The sequence below is a fragment of the Carassius carassius genome, chromosome 10 (assembly GCF_963082965.1).
Source record: "Carassius carassius chromosome 10, fCarCar2.1, whole genome shotgun sequence".
NCBI classification, from domain to species: domain Eukaryota; kingdom Metazoa; phylum Chordata; class Actinopteri; order Cypriniformes; family Cyprinidae; genus Carassius; species Carassius carassius.
This window is the reverse complement of record NC_081764.1, coordinates 20466030-20477585: the sequence shown is the minus strand read 5'-3', so window position 1 is coordinate 20477585 and position 11556 is coordinate 20466030. Positions and strand designations below refer to the sequence as shown.

Here is an 11556-nt window from a genome sequence, read left to right as displayed (position 1 = left end):
GTCATAGCAGTTGCACATACATGCATATGCACATGTACACAGTATATACATGTATGTACAACAGATTTATTTTACAGTCATGCAACTGAACTGAATCAATACTCCCCTGGCTTGAACTGTATAATGACACTGTTGACTTGTTAGAGCTGCTTTACAGCAGAGTTTGAATTTGATACTTTTGTGAAGCTGCTGTGAAGGCACTTTAGAAATAAAGTTGACTCTCTGACTTGGCTTGTATGTATATTCACTGTACACACACACACACACACACACACACACACACACACACACACACACACACACACACACACACACACACACACACACACACTTAAAAAAATTGGTTCTAAACAGTACCAGAAAAGGGTTCTTTGGCTTGTAACAATAGCAGAACCATTTTTAGTGCTAAATAGAACCCTTTTATAGGGTTCCATAAAGAACCATGCTTTGAAAATGCTATATAGGACTTTAATTGTGTTATAAATAACCTTTTTAATTATAGTTTATTTTCATTAATATATTAACATATTTATATATCTATTATATTAATAATACATTATTAATATTATCCATGTATATTATTTATCAATATTGTTTTTACTCCTCGATCTGCCTGATATTTCAATATACTGTGGTGTCTGTTACGGTTTTACATAAAACAACAACATGTCAATTAGGTACTTTTATTTTTTTAATGACATGTGAATTTGTACCAAAAAAAAATGACTGCTTTAACAACTACTATTAGCAGAATAACGGCTATTAGCAGAATAACGGCTATTAGCAGAATAAATTAATAAATGAAAGTTGACATTGAAAATAAATAAATACTTAAAGTAGTAAAACAAAATAGAAACTGAAAATAGTGAAATGAAGACCAAGTTCCAGTGAAATATTGTATTTTCATAATCCTCCGTGATGCCTGTAAGTCCATCATTATGTGTATTTTATGTGTTCAAAAAGAAGAGAAAAGAACATGTTTGTTTGAAAACCAGATACAATTTTAAAGTTACATTCGTATTTAAATTAAAGAATGAAATAGTTTACCTTTTGAGAGTGTGCTGACAGTCTGTAGTTGGATCACTGAACTCAAGAAACTAAGTAATGTAATGCTTTGACAGTTACAGATTTGAAAAACAAAAGGGCAGGAATAAAGAACCCTAAACTCTGACAGAAAAAAACATTTCAGCATTAAAAGGGTTCTTCAGGATGCTATGGTTCTATATAGATCTGGTTCTACATGTAAAGAACCTTTAAAGAATCTTTTTTAGTGTGTGTGTTTGTGTATGTATGTATATATATACAGTACAGACCAAAAGTTTGGACACACCTTCTCATTCAAAGAGTTTTCTTTATTCACACTGAAGGCATCAAAACTATGAATTAACACATGTGGAATTATATATGGAATTATATACATAACAAGTGTGAAACAACTGAAAATATGTCATATTCTAGGTTCTTCAAAGTAGCCACCTTTTGGTTTGATTACTCCTTTGCACACTCTTGGCATTCTCTTGATGAGCTTCAAGAGGTAGTCACCTGAAATGGTCTTCCAACAGTCTTGAAGGAGTTCCCAGAGAGATGCTTAGCACTTGTTGGCCCTTTTGCCTTCAGTCTGCGGTCCAGCTCACCCCTAAACCATCTCGATTGGGTTCAGGTCCGGTGACTGTGGAGGCCAGGTCATCTGGCGCAGCATCCCATCACTCTCCTTCTTATTCAAATAGCCCTTGATGCCTTCAGTGTGACTCTACAATTTTCATAGTCATGAAAATAAAGAAAACTCTTTGAATGAGAAGGTGTGTCCAAACTTTTGGTCTGTACTGTATGTATATCTATTTGCAATATATATTGTTTTATGGTGTCTCCTTTATCTATACACCTTTTACCTATTTATTTATTATTCTCAGGTAGGTAAGGAAAGTCGACTCTGGACAAAACTATAAGCATTTCAAAAATACTTACAATTTGCTCAGAAGACTTCCCTGTGGTCAGTTCTTGCTTACGGCTCTTAAATTACTACTCTTGCAGACCATAACTTGTCAATAATAAAATACAAGTTTTATTAAAGTTAACAAAAGTTATATTAAAGTACAATAGTAAAGTTACAAAATCAAGGTATAATCAGCTGGTATCAGGCGTCGAGGGATACTGTGCTTGTTCAGTATCCGTCCGTCGAGTCTCTCTCTCAGTCTTTTATACACAGACGTCGAACGCTGGTTCTTCTGATGTCATCACCTGGAGTGCGGCCAACTCCTCTGCCGAGGCTTTCAGTTGTTTACTTCACATTGCTTTAGCCCTTTTCCTCTTCTTTTTCCTCTTAACCGTCTGTGAAATACACCTTAACTACTATATTGTCCATTTATCATAAAAACTATTTCTAATACATAAATGTTTCTACTCTCACTCAGTCACTACATACATTTCATGCAAGTAAGCAGTTTTCTTAATGTCAGTGAAGTTACCCAATACATTTTCCATATAGCATTCATCACAGGGTTACATCTTTGTACTTAAGCAAAAGCATTATTACTACTTAGGTTACAGTACATCTGTTTATAGCAAATTAAGCATTAATCAAGACAGTACAATTGCAAAATCATCATCTCCATTAACACCCACTGCTTTGCAATTTTGCTGGCTGATTTCATCCTAACATCTTCAAGCTAAAGTACTGTTCAACATGTTTTTTAAACTTATAATATTTTTGCAAGAATCATATACACAGTGCCATCATGCATCAGTAAGCTGGTATGAAACACATCTATATAGTTTTCAACCCAAACTCAAGCATTCTTTCTTTCCCCTTGCACTCTTTTTTTTTCTCATTTCCAGATACAGTAGTATCAGGTGACCAAATCTTTGTGCTCCGCTTGACAATGCTAAGATACTGTCCAAATCTTGCTCTCAAAAATTGTCAGTTCGTAAATTTGTGTACACAAGCCCCAATAAGACGCCCCCAGGGGTCCTCACTCAGAAACGTGCGGCTCTTCCCCTCTCTTTGACATCCTCTTCAGAAGCCAAGAGAGGGGATCTGGCATTCCAGGCATACCTTTTGGTGTGCGAGCCGTTTGTTTGATTCTTAGCACCTTGGGGCGTGAATGCGGGCTGCGTCGGAGTTAAATCCTCCTTCTCCAGGAACTCCACAAATTTCTCTGCCTATAATAAAAAGCAGTTTATCAAGTTTGACCACTTTTACAACTTCAGATGTAAATTTATTATGCAAGCATTGCACAAGAATCTAATCCCCCGATCTCCAATCTGTACCAGTCCTTACGTTCAAAAAGATTGTAAGTTTTCTATTTTTTTTTCCAAATGTCTACATGCACTCCAGTCATCAATTCATAAGATTCAACATTATATTCTGCCTCATCATAGTCATTAATCCACATAATGAATGTATTCTTGAAGAAACATTCCTGGCATAAATCCCCCATTACAAAGTTACATACAATTATCTTGCCCAATAACAATCCAGTAATTAAATTTTCTTGTCAATAATTCTCCACCTGGGGCTCTCCTTAGTTCCTATATGAGCATTAAAAGAAAAATGTTTTTTTATCAAAGTGTGGTCCTTTGTATTTGTTCTTAATTTACTCAAAGTTACCTATCATATTAGGTTTCCTAAATAAATCATGCATACATTTTCAGAACCAATAACCCACTCAAATGAAGTTCAAAAATAATAAAAATAGAAAATAAAAACTTAAAAACATATGTATGTAACCCCCCTTTTTTATTTTAATTTATATTATTATTTTTTATAATATCATATCATATTCACTGTAATAAAAAGACAATTGTTTACCAGAATTTTCCTAACAAAACAGTAATGCTGGTAGAATCATTCTTAAAGTTATCCATGGTATATCACTCAACTGTTCACCCTTCGTGGCACTCTGTTGAAATGCCATGTATTTCAGAAGTAAAGTCTCATACCTTATGCACCAAATGAGTGCTACGTTCGGTCAAGGTCTTTCGAAGAATCCCTCTTTCAATGAGCACTTGTTTGTCCTCTTTATCTGTACTCCTACTAAGCCCAACCACCTGCATGATAATATTAACGACCGTAGAATAACAGATTTTTAATAAACTTCTTATCAGTCCTCCAAGGCCCGTTAGTTCTCACAAAATCAAAATCCCAATGAAAGCTCCTACTATTAAAATAACATACAGTAACAATTATCCATTGTCTGTATCCTGCATGTAAGTTAGTATATTGTAGTCTACCTACTGTCCAATACAAGAGGGTACGGAGTCATACATTTCCTTTTATCTTCTTCAGCATAATTCTCTCCATTATCCATTTATATGGGCTTATACGACGTGACTCCTTACGCCAACATCCTATTAATTCCTTAATTAATTTCCAATCTTCTAAAATAACTATCCAAAGGCATATTTAAATAAGCCCATCCTGGGTAAAGTAATAAACAGTCCATACGCTTCTGTCAATGGTCAAAACCTTTTTGACATCTAGAATGCCACTAATATTAACTTACATTTTAAAATTAGGTGTTGATAAAGTCATAACATTATGGTATTCTGGGATTTCCTTAGGAATAGCACAAATTATTCTGCTATCATTTTCCTGAAATCTCATCCTAACTACAGGAAAAGTATAGTAAGCGCTTAGCCAGGTATTTTTATATTTAATATTTATATTTTTATCTTTTATACTCATTCCATCATGAGAGTCTCTGTTTTTCATCTAAATCTTTTTGAGCTTTAATGCTTTTCACAGTAATGCTCTCCAAAATATTAGTTCCTGTATCACCAACTAAATCAAAGAATAAATAATACAAATGAATTGTATTATCATTTGATCCCTTTCAGTTCCATTTTCAGTAAGCACATTTTCCCACAAGTTCTCAATCCTTTTGAATATACACTAATTCATTCAGTAGTTTCACTTAATCAATATTAATGTATAATAATATATTTATATTAACCTATGTCAATATATAAGCCAATTTATCCATGCAAATGGATCCCATAATTTTTTTGTTGTTTCATACATTGTATATTTATTGTCATTATAATATGTTGCACAGTTTCTGTGGAATGCACGTTTAGGATCATACAACCCATATTTTACACGTTGGGTACCCCTATCAGAACGAGCGGAGTTGGAATAATTTGGGTTTCTTTATTTGGCATAACACTGTCCTCAGTCTTGCTCGTGTAACACCCTAATTTCTCTCCAGGTCCAATAAAGAGTATATCCTGCAGGCAGTTCCAACTCCAAATTTTCTGTATCTGTGTAATGTTAAATGGGTTTGACCTTATTCTACATTTCACTAATGTATCTTTCCCAACTGTATAATTTTTTAATTATTTCCTCTCATTGGCTACATTCTTCCAATGTTTTTTGCTCACATGGCCCTGAAAAGAATTTAGTCACTATGGTACAGTTGGAAACTTCTTAAACAGTAATCAATTTTGTAGTGAAATCAAGTTTTTGACCAAATTCCTGTTAAAATCACAACCCCTGTTACTAATAATACCATCAGACAAGGTCGTGGTATACAGGGTTTTCGCCAGCGTTGTATTTTCCTGGCCCATTTCTCTCTCTCATCCCCGTCTTGTAATTTCATCGTTCCCGAGAGAAAAATAAAAATAATAATAACACAATAATTCAAAACACCCCCCTTCTGAACCTTTTGTCAATTTACTCACTACTTAATCGTGTGCCAATTCAATGTCAATCGCACATGCTAGAATTTGTGGTTCAGAAGTGGTGGTCATGTTTACAACCACTTTAAACATTATTTTAATTCATACAAGGCTGCTGTAACCCCTCCATAATTGGCTTCTTGCCCAGAGATAATACAGCAGCTTGCTGGCTGTTCTGTCTCCAGAATGCAATCGGGACACACAGAACTCTGCTTCTTTTCACTATTAGTTTATTTGGACACCTTTCTTCATCTAATTTTCCAAATTGGCAACGCACATTGCTATTTGAGTCATCGGATTCTCCACGTCTCAGAAAATCAATTCTAGGTGCCATTATTCACTCACCTATATTACTTTCTAATAACGTTTTAGCAATAGATAAACTAACAATTGTGCTTCATTGTTTTTTTTATTGCTGAAGAGTGTTGAACCTTCTTCTCCTGTGTTCTACTGTACAGACGTGAATTTACTTTTCCTTCAGCCTGAGGTTTATTCATTACACTTTTTGGTGTGAAAGGGCTTTTACATTTGCTATAAATAGAACTTCTTATATTAAAAACAATCAAGCCCTGCTCATATTTAAAAAGTAACACGAAAGTAACGCAAAAGTAATGTAACACATTACTTTCCATAAAAAGTAACTAAGTAACGTATTTAGTTACTTTTTTAGGGAGTAACGCAATATTGTAAGGCATTACTTTTAAAAGTAACTTTCCCCAACACTGTCCACAAACAATCACAAACGGTTTACTTTTCTCCACGCCGCTGTCATTGTTACTTCAACTTTAGGGAAACTAATTCTACATTCTTGGCAGAGAACACACGAAGCTGCTTTTATTCCTCCAGGAGTTTTGTAATATTGATCTCTCTGTATTTTTGCATAGTTAGAGGTTTACTAATCTTTTTTTTTCTTTTTTCTTTTCTTTTTTCTTTTTTAATTCCCCGAATTTGGGCTTGCTTATCACCGGCGCTTCCCACCACCGCTATTTTCCAAAACTACCGCAAATAACACATATACACATATGCTATATCATATGTCAGTTTAACAGGTTTATGCAATCTACCTGTCTGTCTGGCTTTTTCATGCTCAATATCCTTCGCTATATAATTAACGTCGCATCTTGTCATTAGCTTAGTTTCAATTCTAATCACACCTCTCTGGTTATTAATCTCAACCAATTTAACGAGCTCATCCTTATCTCATTGATAATCTTCCTGTTTGAATAAAATTTTCTTGTCCTTGGTCTTTAACCAAGACCAAATTCCTCTTACTCTAGAGGGCATTATCTGCTAATTCCACATTATCAACTATTTTAATTATTTTATCATTCTTAGTATATAAATTTTAAACGGTTTATTTTTATGTTTATTGTCTAACCTGATCCAGACGTGGTCTCCTACTCTGCAAAAGTCTTCTGGCTGGTCTTTTGACGTTTGATCTCTGTAAGATTAACATAAAACATTAAATCTTCCATATATATCATGATTACAATTGGCCCGTTTCCAGCTTTTTAGAATCCCTATAGATCTCTCAGCTATTGCGTTTGACTCTGTGCAATATCTTATAGATTTAATTAAACTTATATGTTTTTCAGTTACAAAGTCTTCAAACTGTTTTCCTATAAAATATGTGCCGTTGCCAACCCTAATTTTTTTTTGGCCGACCCCAAGCTACCAGTAATTCATTGACATCTTTAATAATTGCATTTGCTTTTGTCTCTTTTAAAGGCTTTCCCAAAATTCGGCTCGTAAAGCCATCTACTACCACCAATAGATATTTATTACCGTCTTTAGACCTCGGGATCAAAGGTCCAGTGATGTCCAAAGACTATGCCTGGTTAACTCTGTCTGGTATTATAGCCCCAGAATCACTTCGTATTGTTTTATTATAGCCTTTACGCATTAGTGTTAATTTCGTCACCTATTTTTAATTTAGTCTTAGTCTTAGTCTTGTGCCAAATATCCTTGTTAGTTTTAGTCATATTTAGTCATTGACATATCTTTTTTTGTCAGTTAAGTTTTAGTCGACTAAAAGTCTCGTCATTTTAGTCTAGTTTTAGTCAAAAGAAAACTCAAGGTATCTCAGTCGACTAAGAGTCTTTTAATTTTAGTCTAGTTTTAGTCAAAAAATTTTAGTGTTTTTTTAAAATAACACATTATTACTGATAAACATTTCAGTAAAAAAAGTGTTTCACTATAACACACAAATATCGAGCCTCTTCCTTTGACAAAGCATGTCGTCGGCGCTCGTCACTCTTGTTCGCTTCAGGTGTTGTGTGTGTTCAGCAGTTTCGTTTTGCAGCCACAGGCTGGCAGCAACAGGAGTATGAGACCTGTAACTTGAGCAACAGCGGGAAGCCGCAAACTCGTTCTGAATTTTTAAAGGCGTAACAGTTGATGAAAAAGCAGAGACGATTGTAGACGAAAATGAAGAGAGATTTTATCTTAGTTTTTATTTTATGCAAAACATTTTCGTCTCGTCTTTTTTGTCAACAATAATGCATGTTAATTTAGTCTTAGCATTTTTGGACAGTGGTGCAGTCTTGTCATCGTCTCGTCTTAGTCATGAAAAAAAAGGTTGTTGACGAACATATTTCGTCTCGTCTCGTCTGACGAAATTAACACTATTACGCATGCACTGTTCACAATTTAACCTTATGTTTCTATATTTCTGTGTCCAGTTAGAAATATGTATTTTATTATGTCAAAACTTTGCAAACTAAATTTACACTTGGGTGCATAATTTGGTCATGTATTGTCTGTATTATATTTCCTTCTGTTTCTTTAATCACTACTATTCGTCTCATGCACACTAATTTATCAACTTCATTATTTCCTTTGTCTGCCTAGGAATATCCTAGCTGATGTATCACTGTAACGTCAAAATCACTCATTATTTTTCGTATCTCTTGCCATAATGTTGAGTGTTCAATTTGCTTACCTTTTGACTTGGTGTAACCGTTCTCATTCCAGATTTGCAAATTGTCATTAATTCCTGTTGCAACTTCAATCCGTCACTATTATGGCCTGTAAATATCCTGTAAATAAGTTTTTCAGTGTTTTCAAAGCCTGGAACACTGCCATGAGCTCTGCGTACTATGCTGTGCCTTGCACTACTCCCTCTTTTGAAGCTATGACCTTGTTGCTCTGTTTCAGAATGAAAGCCTAGTGAGCTTCCTCGTCTGCGGCCGTTTTTGAGTCATCTGTGAAAACAACTGTATTTTTATGAAGCTCTAATTTCTAATTTCGCACGGGCATCCTTTACATTGTTTTTGGAGAGATGAGCTAATACTGCTGTTTTCGTGTTAACAAATATTTTCTGGCCCCGTGCCAGGCCTTTCAGCTCGGAATATCGTTTGCTAAGTGCCAGCTGCTTCTTCACACCAGTAAATTTAAGTTTTTGGATCTCCCAGCTTCCAGTCATAATTCTAACAGGTATGTTACTTTTTTACTATTAATTGGTAACCTATTTCGTCTGTTTCTAAGTCAGCTTCTAAATTTTTCTCATCATTTCTTCCTTCCAGCTGTCCTGAGTTTAATATAGCTGTTTTAATTCCTATCAACGCTTCTTTAGCTTTTTTATATCTATATGTCCCGTCCGGTTTCAACGCTAACTGGATCGGTTAGTTAGTAATAGCTCCTTTAACTTGTTTTATAACTCCCTGTTCTTCAAGCTCTTTTATGGTTAAAGTTAGTTCTGCCATTCCGTTTTTATTCATTGGGTATTGCCTTTGTGGTTTAAGAATTCCACCCTCGATAACGTGTGCAAACCTATCATCTACTTTGCCGCAGCCATTTTTGCTCCGTACATATGAAGTTTTACTTAGCTCTGACATTAACTGGTCCTTAGCCCATTGTGAACCTTTAATTTCATTTCAGATTCTTCTTAATTCTTGCTCATAATTAACCAGCTTTAATCTTAAAACCCTTTTCAGATCTTTTGCTGCTAATACATTTTCAGAACTTTCAATCATAGTAATTCCATATCGTTTGCCTGTTTTTTCCGTTTTAACTTGCCCGTCATTTGTTTGTAATTGTATCATATTTATCTCTAAAGGCTCAATTGAAACAGAAATTCCTGCATGTGTCAACCAACTACTTTGTTCCCTGAATATTACTATAAAAATTGTCATTTTCTTCTTTGACTCTTGGGTCACACAGTCTCTGTTTCAACTGGCTAATCTTCATTCTGTATCATAGCTGACTCGCTCCTTCTTCTTAGTTTTGCATGTTTCCTCGTCGTTCAATTTAGAGCATTTTTCCATCTTTTGATTTACCTTAATACTCCTAATATTTTTTCCGTTTTGATTTTTGTTCTTAAGGTCTTCAATTTTTTTTTTCAATTTTTCTGGTCTTTGGAATTTATTGTTGTTATAATTATTTTTAAACTATAGCCCTTGAGCTTGTTTATTTTGCGGTGTAAATTTCCTCATGGTTTTAACGTGTTTTTTACCAAGATCATATTCAGCTAGTTTTTCTTCTATTTTTCTCTAGTCGCATTATTCAGCAGGGTAACTAAATTATGCCTATACCTCAGCAACGGAACTTTGTCAGCATTAGGGATCTCCTGTTCTATAGAAAGCCAAATTCCTAATAAAGTTATCTGCTCTTTTCTGGGCATTAATGAGGGTTTTTGTCCATTCTTTAATTTTATCGTCTATACCTGTCAAATTCCTCAACTTATCCAAACCCTCCGAGGATATGGGGTGACCTGTACAGGTCTGCACTAACCTCGTAGCGGCATCTCGGCTCAGCTGTGCATTCTCAGCCGCTTTCATTCTCTGTTTTACCTATGTACTCTGGTCTTCGTGCGACTTCTTATTTCCTACCTGTTTTCTAACTGCTTCTGTTAAATTTTAATTCTAGCACTTTCGCATATACACTATTCTGTTTTCTTCAGTTTCTTGTGGAGTTGCAACTTCTAATTGTCTGTGAGAAGTTGTAAATCCAGGAGTTGCTGTCCGATCCTGACTGTTTGTCTTTGCTTTGCGACCTGACCGTCACAACCCTACTTAATTCTGTCCTCCAGTCCTATTACTTCCGTATCTTTTAATATTTATACTCGCTTTTTTCAGACTTTTAATTTCTGATTTTAGAGAATGAACCACCTTTTCCAGTTCTTTAACTATTTGTCTATTATGTATGTATCCTACATGAAACAATGTCTGTTTTCCCGTTAGACCATCCTTCGGTCCGAGCGACTCTCTGGGCAGATGGGGAGCGGCTTGCTGATCTCATCTGTCCGTAAGTCAAACTTCTATCATTAACAATCTTCTGGTCCCAATGTAAATGGTAAATGGTAAATGGACTGCATTTATATAGCGCTTTCAACAGACCACATGGCCATCCAAAGCGCTTTACAATTTGCCTCACATTCACCCATTCACACACACATTCACACACCGACTGCGGTGTCTGCCATTCAAGGCGCCATCCAGCTCGTCGGGAGCAGCTGGGGTTAGGTGTCTTGCTCAAGGACACCTCGACACTTGGTCAGGTGGAGCCGGGGATCGAACCACCAACCTTCCGGTTTGTAGACAACCTACATGAACCACTGAGCCACTGCCGCCCCTGTATGTCATGTTAATGTTCTACCTCGTTTCTCACTGGTAGGATTTTTGAATAAAATCCCTTTTACCTGAACTTCTGGCCAATCATTCTCTATTTGGTTTATCACTCTTTGTTATTCCATCTGGCCTCTTCTTTTATTCCGCAGTCTAGATTCTTTGTAAATATTTTCTGTTTCTCTACTTTCACTATCTTCAAAATATAGTGATGAATCTGACCTGTCTGAATCATATACAACTCCGACACCTCGGATTCGTCTTCAGACTCTGTCTCACCCTGTTGTATTTTTCTGTCCCCTGCAGGAACATTCCC

General features: G+C 35.5%; 1 long non-coding RNA gene across 1 annotated transcript; it reads right to left on the bottom strand.

Moving 5' to 3' along the window:
• Nucleotides 1-2039: 2039 nt before the first annotated feature.
• LOC132151950 (uncharacterized) lies at nucleotides 2040-8715 on the bottom strand. Its single transcript, XR_009436458.1, has 2 exons — nucleotides 8618-8715; nucleotides 2040-3159 (listed from the first exon to the last, which is right to left on the bottom strand). It is a non-coding gene; the product is annotated as an uncharacterized LOC132151950 (long non-coding RNA).
• Nucleotides 8716-11556: the final 2841 nt, after the last annotated feature.